This window comes from Talpa europaea (genome assembly GCF_964194135.1).
Source record: "Talpa europaea genome assembly, chromosome: 11".
Taxonomy (NCBI): domain Eukaryota; kingdom Metazoa; phylum Chordata; class Mammalia; order Eulipotyphla; family Talpidae; genus Talpa; species Talpa europaea.
In genome coordinates, this window is record NC_140078.1 from 12,453,442 (window position 1) to 12,476,391 (window position 22,950).

The window sequence follows — 22,950 nt, forward strand, 5'->3', positions numbered from 1 at the left end:
AGGTGGTCAGTGGTCAGGGTTCAGCACTAATCTCAAGAGGCAAGATGGTTAGAGTTCAAGAATGAAAGTGGGCATAACTGGTAGCATTTCCCAGATAACATGCAGGACTCCCCCTTCCATCACCACACTCAATGTCCAGAGTACCCTGGAGTGGCGACCCTTGAGTGACCGTGTTACCAGATGGGTGGGTTTAGCATGCAGGGCCCCCAAGCCCACCCCATCCCCCCAGGGTCTGCAACTGACAGCTGAGCAGGACTCAGCCCTCATAGCTATTGCCCGTTTCATTTTGACTATAAAACACAGTTAAGAAAAACAGGCACAGAAGGGCAGCCTGACACCAAACACATTTTCCTCCACAAGGCAGCGAGTGTCAGTTCTTTGTTCCTTCTTATGACTGAATAGTATTCCACTGTCCATATAAACCACAACTCGTTTATCTATCATCCCTTAAAAAACATTCAGGCCGTCTCCACCTCCCGGCTCTCAGGAGACGTGCAGCTATGAACACGTCTCGACAGGTTGTTTGAACACCTGTTTTCAGTTCTTTTTGGGTGTATACCTGGGACTGGATGGTGGAGTCATATGGTAATTCTATGTTTAACTTTTTGAGGCATTGCCAAGCTGTTTTTCCTCAGCAGCTGTGCCATTTTATATTCCCACCCTCCACACCGAAAGGTTCCAATCTGTGCACATCCTCAGCCTCACCAACACTTGTTATTTTCCCTTTCTTCTTTTTTTTAATGACAACCGTCCTGGGGGGTGCTCTGTTATGGTTTTGACTTGCAGCACCCTCATGGCTAGTGATGTTGAGCCTTTTTCCCCATGCATCACTATTCTTGTATCTTCTTAGAAGACATGTTTCTTCAATGTTTTTAATTGGGTGGGTGTCCAGGAGTGGAAGAAGATGAATGAAGTTGGGCAGTGATCCCAGAGCTGGGGGGAAGGCACACCTTGAGATTATGGAATTTTCTGCAGGTATGATAGGGGAGGCAGAAGAAGAAATTTTGGAGGAGAAGGAGATGATGTGTCTGGTGTTCTCAAAAATTGACTCTTGGGTTGTAAAGAAGAAAATGAATGCTCAGAAGACAATATGGTTCCATTTTAAAATATATATTACATATATCATACGTATCTATTCACATAATAAACATATGTATATGTGTCATAGACTTACATATACTGATATATTTAAATAAACACCATATTATGTATATTTATACTTAGCTATTTCTGTGACTATTTTTATAATATATGTATACATATATTCCTATGCTTTTTACACATATAACTGTGTATTAGATTTATATATTAATGTATTTTATTATATATTCATTGGTATAAAAATGTCAATTTACATTGTATAAAACCTAAGTAGTATGTAGATATAGATGTAGCCACTTAATGTACAGCACACTTATATTCTCAGGTATATTATCTATAGCTCCATGTATTACATATACTTATGTTTTATTGTATTATACCTAAGTATATATTTATATCACTGTTTATTAATATTATACATACAGAACTATGTAAATTATGTCTATTACATATACCTATATTTTATATGTTGCATATATTATACATATGTTATGTATACATCAATATGTTATTTATAATCTGTACATTATATAGTATTGCTATGTGGTATATTTATTTATAATACAGAGCACTATATATACTTATATATACATCGGTACATAAACATATTATACATATCCCTACATATATTGTGTCCATATGCCAATATGTGTATCTACATTGTATGTCTATGACCATGAATAATATGTAATATGTGTTTACATATGCGTGTACATGTTCATGTATGCTTGCTTGGTTACCTACATCAAAATGTCAATGATGGTTAATTTTGGATTGTGAAATTACAAGAAATTACTTTTCCCTCTTTTGACTTTTCTTCATTTTTGATCTTCTATCCCACCCCACCAGTGAACATACATATGTTTATTAAAAGGGGGGAGAAATCAAAGACAGCTGGAGGTGGGCGGATGACCCAGCACACTTCATGTGTCCTTTGGCCGGGACACATCCTCAGCTCTGCACAGGGCCCATTGCCTAGACAGACCCCTGGGTGGGCTGCCCTGTGTCTCCAGACCCCTCCCCTGCAGGGCTTAGAGGACCCCTGTGTTCTTAAAGGCAAGTGCTCTACCGGCAGCCTGGCTTGACCAGGAGACAGAAGGGCCCAGAGAGTCTGTGGGGCTCAGTAAGTTTCCACAGGAGCCCCCGCCTGAGGGACAGCTGCCACTGCGAGCCAGGGAAGGGCTCTCCACTGAGACTGAGCCCAAGTCAGGAAATGCCACCAGGAAGCCCAGGAGCCTTGAATCTAGAAGACAGACCAGGACTCCCCACCCCAGTGCTCTCTAGAGAACCAAGAACTGGCTCTTGGGCTCACAAACAGAGCCAGGCCCAGAGCAAGGAGGCAGCCCAGGGAGAGCCCCAGTCCCTGTGTGTGCCTGGCAGCCAGAAGTCTCGGGAAACAAAGAGATTCTGTCCAGGTCTGAGAAAAGCAGAATTTTATGCGCATATTTATTGCCCTCCTGGCAATTTCCAAATGCACTGTCAGTAGGAAACTGTTTCCCGGACACTAAGACTAATCAAAAGCCTGTTCAAAAACACATTATGCAGGTACCTAACATAACCACATACATTAGTTTCTTATGGTTTTATATTCAATTCAACAAAAATTTATTGAGCACAGGCTCTATGCAAGACACCGTTCCCGGTGCTATGGGAGCACACGCAGATGATACACAGCCCCTACGTGTCCCTGCCCTCGAGTTCTGGGCAGGGGTGGGGAGGGACTAGCTTCCCACAGCCTCTAATAGAAGGGCCACAGTGCTGAGTCATACCAGAGGTACAGACGCAAAGATGGGACAATGGAAGGGGACGATTTTTCTGATTGGGGATCAGGGATGGTTTAATGCAGACCTAATTTTTCCTAAGCACCACCTCTATTCTCTCATTTCATTTTCATAGCAACCATATGGGATAAGTACAACTGTCCCATTTTACAGAAGACAAAACTGAGACTCAGGGAGGTTAAGCAGACTGTCCTAAGGTGCACAGGCAGTTGAGTCTCTTCGATTCTAACACATGGACTCCAGGGATCATACCAGTGGTTCTCTCCTGGGGGTATATATCAATCCTCATAACGAGTTTCTTTTTGCCCCCCCAATTTGTGTACCCAATCCCATAGCAGATCCTCTGAATCAGAATCTCTGGGGCTAAGTTCCAGACGTGCTTGTTTTGGGGAAAAAAAAAAAACAAACAAACAAACTCTCCAGGTGAATCTGATGTGCATGTTGATTTATATCACACTGTGAGAACTTGAGTGGGATTTCAGTAGACAGGGTGAAGAGGGATAAAACATTCCAGGAGGATAGAACAGGGTTAGAAAAATGCAGGGCTGCTTTGGGAAAGAGAGGGAGGGCCCAAGGAGAGAGGTAAGAGGAAGGGAGGAGCTGCCAGTATGCTCAGGGCACCTTTCCTGACCACCCCAAATCCCCGCTCACGGATCAGCCACACCCTCGACTCTGTCCACCCAGATCATGGCCTGAGTATCAGCCCTCCATGAGGAGGTGCATGAGCCATCTGGACCATGGCTGAGAGACTCAGTCTGGTACAGAGGGTAGGAGAGCCCATCTGACATTATTGAGCACCTACTAATTGCAAACAACTGCTCTGAACACTTAGCATACATTATCTCATTGATTCTTCCTGACAACTCTGAAAGTTGTGTATTGTTATCTACATTGTTTAAAAGATTAATGAGGTGCAGAGAGTAATTTGCCCAAGGTCACATAGTCAATAAGTGACCTAGCTGGGATTGGTCCTCAATCTGTTTTACTTCAATGCTTGCCTCTGGGAATGATTGCTTCCAGATTGTCAAAAGAGCTAGATCTGAGGAAGGTGAAGTTGGGCCATGTGATGAACAAGGGATCAATTGGAAGTGCTCCTAAGTAAGGATTAAATGTAGTTATTTAGGCTGAAGTCCTTTAAAAGCAGAGCCTGAGACAAGGATTTGAGTGCAAACAGTCTATTGGGGAGGTGATCTCAAGAAGCACCAGGAGAGACTGGGGAACCAACACAGGGAAAAGAAGAAGGTCAATAAAGGGTCCACGTTACTGCTGTAAGCTGCTAAGGCCCAGTCCCACCGGGGACCCACCCTCTGGGAGGCTGTGGGGAACCCCTATCAGAGCTACCACACTGAGAAGTAAGGAAACTGGCACCTTTATGTTGTCATTGGTTAAGGGCTGCTCCCAGAGCACCAACTCCCCAGCACTGCCAGCCTGTTCTGGTTGAGAGCTGGACATATTCCCTTGAGCGGAGATACCTTCAGGCAGAGAAATTGCTGGAAACCCTTGGTCTACATGGACAATATCTGCAGGTGAGCTCTGGGCTGAGTGATAGGATGTGCTTGGACATCAGTGGCACCTCCTGCAAGGGACTGTGTTCACTATTTGGGGACTAGAACAAAACATCCCTCAAGAAAATCTTCTGTGGGAATCAGATCCAGAAAGTTAAAAGGAACTGGATTAAAAGAACTGAACAGAGGCATGTGAGCTGATGACTCCCAGACCTGAGGTCAGAGCTACAGTCTGACAAGACAGGGCTATCATCTGTTAAGGTCTCTAAAGTAGCAGGTGGGAGTGGAAGGGGAGCTGGTCGGCCACAGGAACACAGATCGTGGTGATAGGACCTGTTGCAGCCTCATCCAGGGAAAGGAATCCATGATCGCAGACTGTGAGAACTTCCAGCCCCATGGCCCTGGCCAGCCCCACCATAAGATAGACACATGTCTGCCTGGAGCCCTACACATCACCAGTGTCCCCTGGTCTCAGAGTAGACTCTTTCAGTCCATTCCCATATGAATCCAGTTTCCCAACAAGAGAAAACTTGGATAAAGGTGGTTTTTAACACCGGAGGGTCATAGCTCAGGATTCTAACCTTGGTTAAGAAGAGTCTTCCCAGGATCAAGAAGATGTGGTACATATATACCATGGAATATTACTCAGCATTCAAAAAAGATAAACACATGCAATTTGCTGCAACATGGATGGCGCTGGAAGGGATCATGCTCAGCGAAATAAGCCAAAAAGAAAAAGAAAAATACCGGATGGTCTCACTCATAGCAGGAATCTAGAAAACTTAAATAAGGGACCAGGAAAATGAATAACTATAAGAAAGTGAAAATCAAAATCAACAAAAAACTATGAACCAGAGACACTTTTAGGGGGGCGGGGGCGGGAGGGGAGGGATTGGGATCAGAATGGGGGGCTGCAATTGTATGGGGAATATAACAATAAAATTTATAAAAAAAAAAAAAAAAAGAGTCTTCCCAGGGGATGACCCTGCTCCTTGAGCTGAAGTAAATGGGCATGCAGCTCTCATGGCCCAATCCAGAGCCCAGGCTAAAGCGTCCAGACTCACAGGACAATGCCCTCCAACCTTCCCCAGGTAACACCTCACTTTAAACAAGCCAAGCAACATCTTTTTTTTTTTAATATTTAAGCCTTTATAGTAAGCAATGTGAGGGTTCTTCAAGGAGAAATTGGCTTTCATTCTCCTTAACAATCATAAGCCTCCATCACTTGTTCTTTGCGAACATTCTCCTTGATTCTGTGTGCATGTGTGTGTATGAATGTCTGTGTATGCGCATATATGTATCTATATGTGTTTATGTAAATGGATGCTGGTGTAAGTAAATATGAGCATGGAAACAGCAAACTCAGTTCTGTGGTCTGGAGTAAGTCATTAATAATCCATCCAAATCTCAGTTTCCTCATTTGTAAAATGGGCAGAAAAATAGCACTGACCTTACAGAATGGTTAGGGATATAAAACGAGAATGCTGGTAAAGCAGTTTGGCATAAGTCTGACTGAGTGTTCAGTCAATGTTAGCACTTGAAATTTTGAGTTATCATTTAAGATGATGGTGTGTACATACATATATCTATACAAACTTTTGGTTTCCACTGATATTGATATTTTTATGACTTTTGCCCTATGTTATGTTATGGTCATCAATGAGGTTGATCACAAGGTCAAGGGACAATCTAGTGGATGACCACAAAACCAGCATAGTGTTAACTGAAGGAACACCAGACACCAGTGGGACAACCCAAGAGGATACAAGAGCCAGAACGATAGATAGAGGAATTAGTGAGTTGGGGAGAAAGGCATCTTGGCTTCAGTGTATAGGACAAGAAAAACAGCACATGATGCCCAATCCACTTTCACACACTATACCCAGGTAGACCAGAAGCCTCAGGCCAGCAATGGTCATGGGCACAAAACCCCAGCCTGTGTCTTGAGGTTTTGACTGATGCTTTTTACTGAAATGCAGTTAGAAGGTAACAAGCCTCTTATCCCTCTCCACCCAAACATATCTAGAAGAGATCTCAGAAAAACATCTCTCCCTCTTACCACATAGTGGGGCTCTGGACTTGGCTGATTACGGCCCATCTCAGCGCCTAAGATGATTATTCTGATAAACTGGAATGAATCTTGCAGCAGAAGGGGAGCTAGCAACAGTCCTGCTGATTTATCACCCTTTTCAACCCAGTTGGGTTCCAAGAGAATAAATCTTGCTTGCCTCTGGCTAGGTACCCGCAATCATGCCACGGACCGTGACTTTCATATCCCATTAACTCTGAATTACTCAGTCTGGGGCTGAGCTGAGAGGTAATTTAAAATGGCAAAAGGGAAAAAAATGTTCTGATTTAGATTTGATAGAGACTGGATTAAGTCCTCCCATTTTTTAGGGCTTAAATGTGAGCTTTGTGGAGGGGAGCACCTGCGGATCGGATTGGATTCCTGCGAAGGATCGGAGCCACAGATTAAATAAAAGGACTTGAGTCAAACACATGTTCCAAAGGTCTAGATACTCCCTCAAAACCCACCACAGGCAAGAGCTAAGTTTCTCTGGGGAATCAGTCCATAAAAAGCACCATTCTCTGGAGCATAAATTATCACAACCCTCTAGGGTAGCAATTGGGCAGTACCTACCAAAATAAAAAAAGGGTCAACCAACTGACCCAGACATTTCATGACAGAAACATTTGGCCAGGTTCAAGGGAATGTGTACAAGGATGACCATGTAGACTTATTTGTAATATTGAAAAATCAGAGACAAACAAAATGATCCATCAATAGGGAAATGCCTTAAGGGAGTATAGCTCACCCATTCACTAAGAGAATAAGTACCGGTTAAATAGTGAGGTAGAAGGAGGTCCATGATGTATTACAGAGAATAAAATAAAACAAAGTATAGACAATAGCTTTATATAAAGTATTCTCCTAATTAAAAAAACTCTTTGAAGATTAAACTGAAAAAGCTGGAGTTACCATTTCTCCGTCCTCGGTGTCTTAAGATGTAAGATGTGCCTCTTTAGCAATCTCTGCCACTTGAGCCACTTCCAACAACCCAAGATAAATTTTACATCCAGCCTGACCTGATATTTTATTTTCTCTGATCAGGCCTTTTGCCAGCATCACTACTGACAACCACATGCCTTGACTTCCACAAAGCCCACCCGGTCGGAGCTGGAGGGAGGCGAGAAGGCTTTTCTCAGATGCGGTCTGGTTCTTGTTTTTTGAAAGGACATAGAGAGTCATGCTCCCTTGACCCTGGATCCTGCATAAGTGCAAGGATGATCTCTCAGGTGTCCCACACCCATGGACTTTCATTGATGATGACGTGTGAGGCCACAGGTATGGGGCTTATTGCTCATTAAGAACAGAAAGCCCCCAGTCTGACATTCCAGACCCCGGCAATGTGGTCCTGCATTAGTTGGCATAGAGTAAGATACACTACAATAACATACAACCCTAAAAAAGTCAGTGACTTAATATAACAAATATTTGCCCATTACAAAAAGTCTGGTGCTGCATAGGTTGTCCCTCTCCATGCAGTGACCAAGAGACCAATCTGTTACATCATGTGTCTCTGCCATCTTGACACGTGGCATCCATGGTCACAGCAATGGAAGAAGGGATAGCCAGGGGCAGCATATATTTTCTTAACTGCCTCAACCCACAGTCACTCCCACCACTGTGTTGGACACAATGATCACGTGATCCCAACTGAACCCCAAGGAAGACTTCTGTCCCAAGAAAAAGAAACTTCGTACTTATCATCTTGTCTCCACTCTAGGCCCCAGCATTACTTCCAACCTTATTGCACACACATGCCTCCTCACTCACCAGTGATGCCCAGTCTCCCCCACTGTGATATCCCCACCAGGAAAGGGAGATCAGACTTCAGCCTCAAGACAAATGGGTCTGGGCACACACCTAGTTTCCTGCCCCTGCACTCTCACTGGTGTTCATATATTACTCATTTATCTGTTCCAGCAGATATTGGGCATTACTAACATCCAAGCACTAGGTTAGGGCCCATGGAAACAGTCATGAGCAAGATAGATATAGTCTGTATCCTCATGAATTTCACAGTTCAGGGATCCATATCCACCACCTGTGTCTTCTAAACATTGCTTGCCTATTGCCCTATAAGTCCTCACCTCTTCTATAATGAGAGGACTCATTGATCTTATGCATGGAAGGGTCATAGCCCAGGACCTGGTAAAAGGCAACTACCTAATAACTGAGTTGTGAGCAATAGTAGCCACCTATTTCAGTGGGAACGCTGAGAAGTTGCTCTGACCTTCCAGAGTCAACTCTTACCATCCCTCCAGTGGCTCTTCCTCACTTATGGGAGAGAACCTTGTCTGTGGACTGAGCACAAAGCAACCAAACAGATTGAACAGAGGCTAAAGCTGCTCTTGCAGTTCTTGTAATTTTTTCCTTTGGGCCTTGAAAGAAGACTGGCTCTTTTAATATATGGAGATCTGAGGTTCCTTGAGGGAGTTCAGGGCACTCAAACCAAATACATTTATACAACTAATCAAGAAGTATTGAAGTAGGAAGTAATGAAGAATGAGAAGTATTATAAGGTCTTATGGACTCGCTTTCTGTAAATCTCTGTTCAGATGTCACCCCCCAGGGAGGCCTTCCCAGACCACCCTGTATAAAATATCAACTCCATCATTCTGTATTCCTTTACCCTGCCTTATTATTCCTCAAGCCACTGATCACAACATAGACAATAGGCCTGTTTCAAGATTTCAGAGCCCCTCAGCCTGGCACGTGTGCTGTTGCCAGACACGAGGCATTAACTGGCACTGACTCTGTGTACAAGCCTCCTGGAGGACAAAGAATGGGTGGGGTCATTCTTTGCACCCTCCATGGTGCCTAGTCCAGGGTCTAGAAGCATCCATGTTCCCTAAATGTGCTTCTTGATTGAATGAATTTTAAAAAAGAAGAAAGAAAAAACCAGATGGCAGGGAGATCATTAAGAAGTATGCTTCTGCACTTTAACTTTTTAAATCATGTTAAACTTCAGGATTTCTGTAGGCACTTGTTTATAAATAAAATTAGATTCATCTGAAATTGAGTTATTCTTCATGGTTGGCTGGTTATTACTGGGAATTTAAAAGCACTTATTTGGATAATATCCAGGTCATTTGGAGTTGGTCTCTTCTAAAAGTGGGACCCATTACGGATGAACCCCCATGCTGGGCTCCTGGCACCAAAAGTAGTTAGGTGATTCATTTTCTAGAATATCCAATGAATGGATGACTCCCTCCCCCACTCTCTTAATATCATCTTTCTCTAAACAAAATATTCAATACATAGCATGAGACTGCATTTGTGTCCCGACATGAGTTTCTGTTAACATGCCTCATGCTGCTTTTAAAAAATCAGATAGATTGGTTAAATCCTTTTAAGAAAATTAGGCAAGCAAAGATGCCATTAGTTCTAGAAACCATCACATACATAATAGAGGCATAGTAATTATTTTTAAGGCTATTCTTTTTTATAATGCTTGTCATTTCTAGGTATTAGCTCAAACAGTCAGAACTTGGAACCTCTTTAGGGGATGCCTGTAGTATCAAAGATAATATAACTCATCACGAAATTTGCTGGTGGTCTTTTATCTTCCACTCAATTCTACTTGTCGGTTATATATAGGATGACCATATAATTTACTGCCCAAAGAAGATACTTTGGAAAGTAAAGAGGCCTCTGTTTACATGAGTAATGAAGCCCACACAAGCTGGGCATGTGGTCACCCTGGTTCCGTGTCTGATGATCTGCTCATAGGAGCAAGGCACTGAGCAGAGGCTGCAGGCTGAGTGTGCAGACAGCCTGGGGATCAGCATGGAAAGGCAGGCAGGAACTACATCAAGGATCAGTCGGCTTCCTCTCACAGGGCCAAATAGTAAATATTTAAGTTTTACAGACCAAGAAGCTAGCCTGAGGATATTATGTCAGTACTTGCATAACCATTTAACATTGGAAATATAGCAATTGAAAGATGTAAAACTGGGCCTCCCTGGTGGCACAGGGGTTAAAGACGACACTATCAAGCTACTGCCAGCTACTACAGCACAAGTTCAATCCCCACATGGCAGCAGACCTTTCCTGTCTCGCCTGCTGCTCCCTTCAGTAAATCTGCCTGTTCTGCTCCCCACTCTCTCTGGTGAAACCTCTCACCCCCCACACCTCTGGTCTGTACCCCAGTTCTTGTATGCATAAATAAATAAATCTTTTTTATAAAGAAAAGATGTAAAAAAACTTCTTAGCAGTGAGTTGGTTGGTGCATTTTCACCAGCCTCTCAACTGGAATCTTACAGACATTAAGTACAAAGTTAAGTAGTTCCCAGTGCCATTTTTATTTTAGGAGTAGAAACTTGTCTTCATAGAAAAGTTTGTGTAGAAGACCAATATATATGCCAGACAGACAGAAATGGGTCTGCTGTGCTGCAGATTTCAGGATATGGAATGCGAGCACAAACTCTCATCTCCCCAGGGACACACCCAGGCCCCACAGCCACACAGCCAGTCAGCATTGGGGGTGCTACTGAAGATCTCTGAGAGTAGGGTAAAGGGACTCCCCCAACTGTGCTTTGCAGCAACTGCCCTAGGCACAGTCTGAGAGAACACCCAGGGCAGAGTGAGCAGCGAGGAAGACCAGCTGGAGAGCATGGAGTCTAGAGTGTGTCTGAAGCAGATAGCAGGGATGCAGATTTGGGTCTTGGGGGGAACTAAAGCGTCCAGGCAGAGTCTGCTTTGTGTGCGTGTGATCTCTGTGTCTGGGGGACCCACGCTTGGTTTAATGCTCAGCTGTCACCATCCTGAGATTCTTAATTTTTCAACCAGGGCCCAACATCCCCACTGGCATGGGGTCCCACAAGTTGTGTAGCAGGGATGAGTCACACGGTGTCTGCACCTTCCTCCCCCTGTCCCAGCCCAGGACGGTCTGCATCACCACTGGTGTTAACGCTCTTTACAAAAAGTTCAGATGTTCACAGTTGTTTCTCCAAGTCTCAGATCATCCCTCCCACAACCCACAGGACACTTTCCCTCCTCACTCAGGAAGCCCATCCATCCTTCTTGAGCTTCTGCATCCTGGAAACGCCAGCTGCAACTGATTAGCCGAGCTCCTACCCTGAGATGCCAACCCAGGTCAATCCTCCCTCTCTGCCTGGAACACCACGGCCAGCAGCTTCCACCTGCTGACCAGCTGGGGAGTCTATGGACAGGAGAGTCTAAAGGTCACCTTGGTTTGGACCAGCCCAGGAGAAGACACCCAGGCAGGACTCAGGTAACAGTGTCTTTCTGGGCCATGATCATAGGAGCCCCAAGAGGCAGTGAGGAGTGACAAGGAGACAGTCAATGAGGGGTCTCACTGGGACTGCAATGTCACCTGATGATTGCTCCCCAACAAGCGAGCAAGCTGGTGTACTTATCACCCATTTCCATCCCTCATCGGCTGAGCTGATCCGGGGGGGGGCCCAAAATTCTGATCCACATGTAGCCAGATATCCTCTGTGATCAGAGGTTGCCCTTAGGCAAGGAGGGACACAGTCACCACCGTTTACTAGATCAGTCTATGGGTGACCTCTTGGGGCAGGAGACTCAGCCCACAGAGTTGTTGTCAAGGGAACAACGCAGATTTAGGGAAGAAAGTAGACTGTGGCTCTCCAGCTATGGGTCTACAGGCCATGGTTCCTTCTATGAGTCATTTATAAAGAACTCCTTGAACATCTGTTTTGTACCAACCTTCTACTTGCAGAAGGTTGTAGAAAAAGACAAAGACAAAATGTACAACCAGGTGTGGCTTCTATAAGGACCAAATTAATGGCAAGAAGAAAACAAGTGCTTATCCACCAGAGGATGGACTACCTCATCTAGTCGCTTAGCAAGTCAAGCCACAGCCTCATTCTATACTTGAGGATGCCCAGGACCTTAGGGTTAGCAGGGAACAGGACCTGGCACACACAGAGAAGGGAAAAGAGCTTTGTCATCATGAGCTAGATGCTTCAAAAAGGCTTTTAAAGGGGCGTGGAGGACATGCATTTAAACACCATTATGATCTCTTCGCTAATTGAGATTTTTAAATTTTAAAACACAAAATATGACCTTCATCTACTGAGGGTGAGATTGGAAAATATTGTGGTCATTTTGGAAAACAGTGTGGCAGTTCCTCATAAAACTAAACCTAACATCACATGACCCTGCAATTTCACTCCTAAGTAAATACCCAAGAGGACTGAAAACATACATCCACACAAAAACTAGAACAGGAATGTTCCCAGAAATGGCACTTCTAGTAGCCAAAGAGGGGCAACAACTCAACTGTCTAACTAGTAATGAATGACCCAATGGAGTGAAGTCTGTCCAAACCATACACTGTGATTTGCCCATAAAAGGGATGAAGGACTAACACAGCGGCCATGGGGACCGTGAGGACATTACATCGAATGAGAGGAGCCAGTCACCAAAGACCATGGATGGTGTGATTCCATATGGACGAAATATCCAGAACAGGCACATCTGTAGAATCAGAATGTAGGTTAGTGGTTGCTTAAGGCTCCAAGGAAGTCGTTGGGAGAAATGAGGAGTGACTGACAGAGGATATGGTGTTTCTTAGGGAGGTGTTAAAAGTTTTAAAATTGTGCTGATTGTTACACAACCATGCTAACAAACACTGAATTGCACACTTAAATAGATACAGTGTGGGCTGTGTGATTTATAGCTTGATGACACTCCTGTAAAAACCTGATGTGAAGTTCTCGTATCCATAGCCAGTAAATGGACAATGTCTCTGGCCTCTTGGGACTTCCTTTCTAGTGAAGAGAAAGGACATGGATTTAGTAAATGTGACAAATTGTACAATGTGTTGCTGCTGAAGGGACAGGTAAAGTAGGGTAAGGAGATAAAGAACCCGGTGACAGAGATCAGGTTTGAATATGGGGGCCAGGGTAGATGTCTCTGAGAAGGTGACATTTGAGCAAGGTAGCCACACGGTCGTCTGGGGAAGAGCATTCCAGGTAGAAGGCCTGGAGGCAGGAGATGCCTGCCCTGAGAGACACAGCCCCATGGAGCAGGAGTGGGGTCACTCACTCAGGCCTCCAGGGCCCAGGAGCAGCCCAGCCTCCTCCCTGACCTCCTCACCCTCACACATCAGCTCCTGGCTCCAGCTGCTCCTGCTCCACCGGAGCCATGTCTCTCCCGTGCAGGCATCTCTCCCTGAGGGCTCAGCCAGCGAGAGGCCAGAGCACTAGCCACTTGCCCTGAGCACGGGAATCAGGTAGCCCAAGACCACCAGGCCAAAGAGGGGAGTCTGTCTCGTGGGGATTTGCAGCCCCGAAAGCAAAATTGAGAAGTCAGGAAGCAGCAGGCTGACGGGAAACTGCAATTTCACCATCTAATAACCCAGCATGTTTGTGATTTTCAGGTTCCAATTTTTGTATCGTCACGGTCAATTACAGGTCACAAATGATTTCCAAAGTGGGCTGCCCAGGGAGACAGTTGTGCAAATCCATTTTCCACAGCCTCCCTCCCCGGGGCTGCTCTGAACACAGACTCAGAGTGAGGGGGAAGAGACACACAGGGAAGGGGTGAAAAGAAACCAGATTGGGGTGCAAATGGTGTTCCCTCCCCAGCTTTGCTATGTACCTGCTGTGTGACCTTGGCCTAGTCACATCACCTCTTTGAGCTTTTTCCTTATAGTGATAACAGGACCTGACTTACTCAGCTCTCAGGGATCCTGTGAGACACCCCATCAAAAGAGACAGAGACAGGCGAAACCCAACCAGAGGCCTACACTGAGTGAGCCCCTTCCTTCTCCTTAACAGCTTTATTGAGATATAAGTTATATGCCATAAACCACGCTCATTCTACGTATACAATGTAATGATTTTTAGTGAATTTATAGAGTTGTACAACCATCTCCACCAGCCAATTTTAAAACACTTCCATCACCCTAAAAAGAGATTTCTCCAGAGCAATCCTTTGAAATTAGAGTTCCATATATAATAACATTAATGCAGGATAAAAGCAAAAGGAAAAGTAATGATCAGGTTGAATCATATGAAATTGCCACTTTCATAGGTTAAAAATGTCCAAATATTGGCAATTTCACAGTTTAACCTTTAAAAAAAAAGAACATTTACAAATACGGTACTATAAAATTATGGTTTGCATATTAGCTCATATGACCTTGCTGATGAATGACTATCTTATGGATTATATATTACATTATTATACAGAAAACGATATATGTTGGACTCTGTGGGTGATTTAAGGGATTTGGGATTTTTCAAGGAAGATATTTTGACTGTATTCCGTTTTCACGATAGGCATTGTCTTCAGAAATGAAACTTCACAGAGATTGCCCACTTTTGAGCCAGCTCAAGCTAGGATCTTCAATTTGTGAAAAATGAATCTTAGGAAGTTCAGATAACCTATGCATGCATTGCCATATACACCATACTGCTTCAAGAAATGTGCATAAAACTACAAGTGGAAACACCTTTTTTCTGTAGCATAAAAGGACTATGGAGTATACATTATTTTTTATTATTTGCATGCTTACTTCTCTTTGGGGAGGGGAGTAGTTCTCTATCAACAAGGAGAGTCTAAGATCCATGAGGGAAGGTCCTAGGGCTTCATGTCACCCTTTGCTTCTTAGCTCTAAGCTATAACTGGGATCTTATGAATTTCCTATATGATGCTGATTATTCAGATTTATTGGCAATTAACCTCTCAAAGCCTGTTTTCTTACCTGTAAAATGGGCATAATAACCTGCCTCACATGTTTGTAACCCTCAATGTGACAACACATAGCAGAATGTCCCTAAGACACTCACTTAGGGAACCTATGTCTTCATGATGTGCATTTTGGGCATCAGGTACAGTGGGCTGGTTGAAAGCAACTGGTCTGTTGTTTTTTGGGGTTTTTTTTAAATATTTATTTTTTTATTTATACAAGCACTGGGTACAGTCAAAAGTGTGGGAGGGTGAGAGAATTCACCAGAGCCAGAGCAGGGAACAGAACAGGCAGACCGACAGAAATACATTGCTGAGGGGAGCAGCGGGCGTGGTAGGAGAGGTCTGCGCACCATGTGGGACCCTCGCTGGTGGCAGGGATCAAACCGGCACTGCAGAGGCTGCAGCCCGGCGCTCAACCACTACGCCATCAGGGGAGGCCCCGTAACTGGTCTGTTTTTTAAAGACAATGTGACTGTTAGTTAGCAAGAGCTATTATTAAACAAATGAAGGATTCCCCCAGTCCTCCTACAATGACACCTGAGGATGCCCATGGCATATGATTCTCAGAAAGCACTCAATATTGTTATGCAAGCAGCCTCATGGGAGAGATCATCACCATTCTCACTATTGGGCAAAGGGAGGCTCAGAGAGGCCATGGAACAACAGCTTTGCTGATGTCAAAGCCATTTTAACCAAACTCTGCCCTATTTCTATGGTTTAAAGAAAGGTGATGATGAAAGCCAACTTTAACTCATAAACAAAATTTGGGGAAAAAGATGAAAAGAATGGAGGCTAGAAGGGGTATTGGTGGGGAGGAGAGAGAAGAAGGGAAAGAAAGAAGAGGATCCCAGGATGCAAGTTCCTATTGAATTAAGTTGCAGAAGAAAAAAATATCACTTTGCTGGATAAATGTGTGTGTTGCCTATTGTCAAAAAATGAACATTATGTACTTTTTTTTGTTTCTTTACCTGCCATGGCAACCAGAAAGCTCAGAATCAGATTTATTGCTTGAGTAACAATCAGCTCCAGAGTGTAGAAGCACCCTGCTTCCTTTCCAAAGAAGATTTATGCTTCTCTCTGCCCCATGGAAACACCCAGTCCCCTGCCCTAAACCTGAAGCCACATAGAGGGGTTTCACCTATGGTATTAATTGACCTGTTCTTTGATTCCTTATATTTCACTAGCCCTACCCTGATCATGGGCATAATATCAACTGTAATTAGGCATCATAAGGAAAATGATTTCATTAGAGCTCCTTTAATGGGTTCGGACATGTACAAGGGAAGCTGTTATACAACACAGTCAAACGCTTTATCACCTTGTGATAATTGGAGTTGCTGAATTACAGTAACAGAGCAACCAAAGGTAATTTCCCATTCGGCTGAAGCCGGCTGGCCTCCCCCAAGCCTCCAATTATCATATTTCTTCTTGGAATCAGGTCTCCCTTACACCAGCCGCGGCTGCAAGCTCCAAGCTATTACAGTGGACTCTGAGCTTGCACGGGAGCCGTGAAGTTCTAATTTTCTCATCTGTCAGCTATTTACTGGCGAACCAGCCCTGTTCTTTAGCTCAGGTGATAAATAGGCATGAACCACTTAGTGAGCAGAAAGGCAAATAAACATCTGAAAATGATCAGGCCCTGAGAATCTTCTATCAGATAGTGTTATGGGTCAGAGAAAACCAGAGCAAGCCAAGGAATGAAACATGGAGAAGGCTAAACCAAACTTGCCCTCTTTCACTCAGAATCACAATGACAGCAAGAGGCAATTTCTTCTGCTACTCATGAGTCCCAGAAGGTTCTCTAGAAAGTGCTGTCAAACTCAGCCAAGTCAACTGATATTACACAAGGGCTACTGATCATTCAATATCTAATAGGTATGCTACAGTGTGGGAAGATTTTAAAATATATTGACCCCATCTGAAATCAGTAGAACAATTTATATCATGCACACTCACTCATTCATGCCTTCCCAATTAAGAGATTATAACGCACCTGGCATGCTATAAACACTAGGAAGTGCCAGATACCAGCTTCTACTCATTTATATGGATGACTCGGTGCCTACTTTGAGCCAACCACCCTAACAAACAATAAACGATTTGATGAGGCAGACCCAGTTTTGCCTTCAAATTGCTTTCTGGTAGGGACTGAATACTTGTGTCCCAACCTCAACCCCAGAATTCATATGTTGATATGAATCCCCAATGTGATATTATTCAGAGATGGGGTATCTCTGGGAGGTGATTATATCATGAAAATGAAGCCCTCAAGAATAGAAGTAGGGCCCTTATAAAAGAGAAAGCTCTCCCACCCCACCACCAGGTGAGGACATAATAAGAAAAAGGCTATTTTTGAACCAGAATGCAGGACCTCACCAGATGCCAAATCTGCTAGTACCTTAACCTTGACCTTGACCTTCCCAGCCACCTGTGAAAAATAAGTGTTTGATGCTTAAGACACCCAGTCTATGAATGGGCAGACACTTGCATTCCAGTAGGGTGTAATCATCCTACAAATATCAGCATTTTTACCATTGCAATGAATGTAATAAAAAAAAACAAGTATGTGTGCCATAAAAAGAGATTTAGGGACTTACCTCATCTACCACAAGAGGAGAGGTTAGTGAAGACCCCATTGAAGAGTGGTCTTTACATTAAGACTCAGAAGGTAACTGGGTGACGAGGAAGGAGAAAGAATAGTGCAGAAACGGGGAACCGCACGTGTGGGGGCACTGGGCATGAGGGAGCTTGGTGTAATAAATTAGGAAAGGGATGCTTTGGCTAGAGTTTGAAGAGTTGATGGACACAGGATCATATGGGCCCTGCAGGGCATGGTGAGGGTAAGTTTTACCCTCTGAGCAATGGACAGCCTTTGAAGGACTTCAACAGGGATTGGCCCTGACTGACCAATCTCATGATTTATATAACCTCTGGGTGGCTTGACTAATAACCAATCCATCCAGAAACGTTTACTTATGAAGTAATATATGAGAATCTTGTACTATGCTATAACAGGGAATACAAAAAACATTTCTCACCACTTACTAATTTTTTTTTAAAGGCAGTTTGGCTAGAGCGTAAGGTTCAGCAGTGAATTGAAGGAGGATAATGGTGGAAGACTTGCAATTTAAATGCTAAGACTAGGGACTTAAACATTTTTCTTTTAGAGAGGAGAAAAGAGGGGCAGAAGGCAGGGAAAAACTTAACTTCATTGATTGTCTCATCTGCCAGACACTGTACTGAATATTTTATACACAGATTATCTCATTTGATAATCAAAACTCTCAGAAATTAATTTAAGTTTCTCTGCATCATCACCCTCACATTATCAAACTTTTCTGTTCTGAATGCCAAGGCTTAGCGATATTCAAGAAACTGTCCAAACTGAATTCAAAATGCTAATGTTGCCTTCCTGTCCTCACCTTCTCCCAAGACATTCACGTTCTGTCCCTGCCTGCATCCTTACCCCCACAGAGCTACACACACACACATCACCTCTCCAACCACAACTGATCACCCAACAACATCCCATGCATGGGATGAAGGATCAGGTTTCCCCTACTGAGAATCTGAACTAAAGGAAACAGGAAGCATCCCAGCTGAGAGGTGAGTTCAAAACCCAAGCTTGAGTCACATGGGTCAGAGCTGAGTTATGGGCTTAAAGAGGGCAAAACCACAGGAAACCCTGGAGCGCTGCAGATGAGCAGCGCAGAGAGCACAGACTCCAAAGGCAGCGCAGCCTTGCCAGGGACAGAGGGGCAAACGCAGCCTCCTTAAAGGGTTAATATGGCAATTTTTACATTATGTTTATTTTGCTACATCTAAAAGGTGTGTATGTTGACGTTTTGCTTTGTTTTTAAATTTTAAGAGAGGAGTGTTCATCTATTCATTCACTGATGGAATCCACCTTCCTAAGATATTGCCTGGAACATAATAGGTATTCAATAAACATTTGTTAATCAAATAAATGTCAGAAATGTCCATGGAGCTTTCACAGGTACCAAGCCCATAGAGCCAGATTGAAAGAACAGCACTTGAAATTATCTCTGTGAGCAAAGAGAGGTCAGTTGCTGAAGAAATAGGATGAGATTCTGAAGACTTCATGCATGCCTGGTTCATTTAAAACAGGGTAGCTTTTTCCTGGCACAGGCAGGCAGAAAATGTTGTATGTTTGAGTGAAGAAGTATACAATAACAAATTTTTTAATTCATGGAAAAGACAAAAATTCTGTGGAAAAATGATTCAAGATGCTACTAAAAAAATATTGTAGGGTTTAGGAGAAAAAGACAATGACCAAAACTGTAAGAATGATAACAGGAATGGAGGAAAGAAAATGTCAATGCAACATAGAAATAACTTACTAATTTCTAAGAGAGACCAGAATGGAACAGAATAAGAAAAAAGAGTACCATGTTCTCCCAAACTAGATAAATAACTTGCAAGAATGTCTACATTTCAGATACCTGATTTCAAAAATCAGATGAAAACGAATGAATACCTAGACACAGTTTGGAAAAGTTTGTGACCCAAGAATTTTAGATGCCGAAAAATTATCCTTTTTAGTATAGAGGTAATAGGAGAACATTCAAACAAAGACTTAGAAAAATATACCACTATGTATCCTTCTGGAACTAAAAAACAACTTGAGCAAAACTAGTCAAAACACAGTATGAAGTTACATCTCAACTTTAGGGAAATCTAAGTATAAAAAGACAGAGGTAAGTTTTGCAACCAATTAAATAGGAGAAATGTTAAATTATACTTGCAAATCTGTCTATAAAATAATGTAAATATCAAAAAAATTCTTAAAAAAAAGAATAACCTGATGGAAGACAGTAGATTATGTTCACAAAATCCACAAAGTTGAGGATAAGAGAACAAAAACATGCCCACATTGTTTTTAAGTAGAAAACACTCAAAAATACCCTTCCATGTTTGGTTATAAAAATTTAAAAACCATCAGTTAAGGGAATGTTTTTGAAAATTTAATGAAAACCACTGCTCTAATTAAAATGCATCTTCCACAATAACATTTAAAAAATAAGGTAAATATATTTCTACAATAAAAATATACAAACAAAAATAACAATGAGGCATAAAAATTAAAAGCATAAAACAAAGCAAAAGAAGTAATATTAAATGGTGTGAACATTAAATGCTAATGTGTTGAATTCTACATCATTAAAAAACAAAAATTCCCAAATCAACTCAAAGACAAAATCCAATTATAGAGTTTTCAAGAGACACAAATGAAGTATCTATGAATTTAAAAGGGTAAATGTGTATTAGACAAATGAAGATTTGGAAAGTATACATACAACATTCATATCAGATAAAGCAAATTCAAGGCACAAAATCATATTAACAGCACAGTAAAGACTGTGGTGTCTTGATAAAGTTTAGGTTTTGTAATGAGGTTTCTGCTGTCATGTCATAAGCTGTGTTCTCCTGAAAGAACATAAGACAAAGGTTTAAATGCAAGGTCACAGACAATTCATTACAAAACTGACCATATCCTGGACTACAGCAAGAGTAAGCAAATTTCAAAGGATTTAAATCCTACATAGAAATGACTCCAGCTACAGTGGAACTAAGCTTGAAGTCAAGAACAAATAACAGCAAGAAAAATCCCCAATGTTTGGAAATTAAGAAAACTGAAGTACACTTCTGAACAATCCATGGGTCAAAGAAGAAATCACAAAGGAAATGTGAAAGTATTTCTGTTTAAATCATAATGAAAATAAACATATCAAAATCTGAAGAATATGACTTGTTGATCTCAAACAAAAGCATCAGCTATTTTGATTACAAATAGGGCTTATTTGAAAACAAAGCAATAGCAGAGAGAGTAGATAGAGCTACGTCCCCAGAGTCCAAGGCTAACATCTCCCTCCATAACTCCAGGACCACACTCAGTTTCATCTGAGAGGAAACAGAGGGAGGTGCAAGACATGTTGGGTCCTGTAGTTTGCTCATTTATGTATGTGTCAGCATTCTCCTTCTAGTCTCCCAATTTCGTTTAAATGGTGTTGATTGTTCACAAACTAAAGTCTTGCATATATTAGAAAAAATACAGGGTGAAAATCAATGAGCGAAGAATTCAATCTCAAAGATTTAGGAAAGAAAAAGCAAATTAAACCTGACAGAAAGTACATGGAAGGAAATAAGAAAGAGCAAAATTTAGTGATAGTAAAAAGTAAAATGCATTAGTGTCTCAAGACAGAGAAAGGTTTCTTAAAACAAATAAGAAAGAGTGGTAAGTTGGACTATATTGTAATTAAGCATTACATAATTTTTAACAGTGGTATTGTTATCAAAATAATGCCATTAAGGTTATGAAAGTGAAAATTCAGAGAATTACAGCAAAACAAAATTAACAAAGAGTTCACAACCTGAATATTTAAAGATCTCCTATCAATCAATATGAAAAAAGACAGTCAACACAATAGAAAAATGGGCAGGAGACTTGAACAGATACTTTCCAAAAAAAAAAAAAATCCAAGTACACACTCCTAAAAAGGTAAAAAGATATTCAATTGTATTAATTATCAGAGAAACAAGTATTTGAACAAGATACCACCACACACCCACCAGAATGACAAAAAATAAGTCAAAAGTCTGACCATGCCACACTGTTGACAAGGATGGAAACTTTGGAAACCCTCCTACACTGTTGGTACAAATGTATAAAATATGGCCACTTTGAAATGGTTTGGCATTAAAGTTAAAGACATTCAGTCCTTCTTACCCAGCAATTTCACTCTTAGCAATGCATGTTCATAAGCATCAAGAAACATACATAAGAATGTTTATAACAGCAATATTCATGAAAGGCAAAAACTGGAAACAAGTTATTTAACCCCATTTCACCATTTATCCATTATCAACTCATTAACCCCAAAACTGGAAAGACCCATAAACCAAGACAGCACATTAGTAGTCAAATGAACAAATAAATGATGGTATATTCAAATAGTAGAATAAACAAATTAATTGCAGTAGATTCATCCAATGAAATAAACAGTAATTAGAGTAAACTACAGCTATGTGTCACAAATCAATCTCACAAAAAATAATGTGAAGCCAAATAAGCCAGAAAGCCAAAAATATACTGCACAATCCCATTTACAAATAAAGTTCAAGCAACAGGTAAAAGTAAACTATGATGTTTAGGTACACATAAAGTGATAAAATTAAAAGGAAAAGCAAGGAAGTAAAACTTGAAAGTCAAGATAGTGGTTACTTTTGGGTAAGGGGAGGAGTAGCAATTGGATAGAGACATAAAGGCTATTTCTGGAAAAATGACAACTACCATTTTCTTCAACTGGGTGGTAAACACTTCTGTTTTGCTTTGAGATAAATCATCAAACTGCAAAAATTACAATTAGAAATAAAAATAAACTTTACAAAATTCATGAGATGTGGCCAAAGCTATACTCAAGAGAAAATTATAGTTCAATAGTTTGCTATTAAACAATAAGGAATATAAAATATCCACTAAGCCACTAAAACTCAAAGTTTACTTATATAATAGAAATTCTAGGAAATCAGAGAAACCATGTAATGATTACATCAACATAAATCTCTTGAATGTCCAGTACATGTAAATTAATTTTTTAAGTAACATGTAGAAAACCAGAAAAGAAAATTGACTAATAAATCCACTAATTTAGTCAAGAAAAGAAAACCCCTTTAGAGTGGGTTTTCCATCATAAACAGGATTTTTCCAGTTGATTAATTGGGGATATTGGTTGTATTCTGAAGTATTATAACAAAATTTGCATTATGTGGCAAATTATAAAAATGTCCA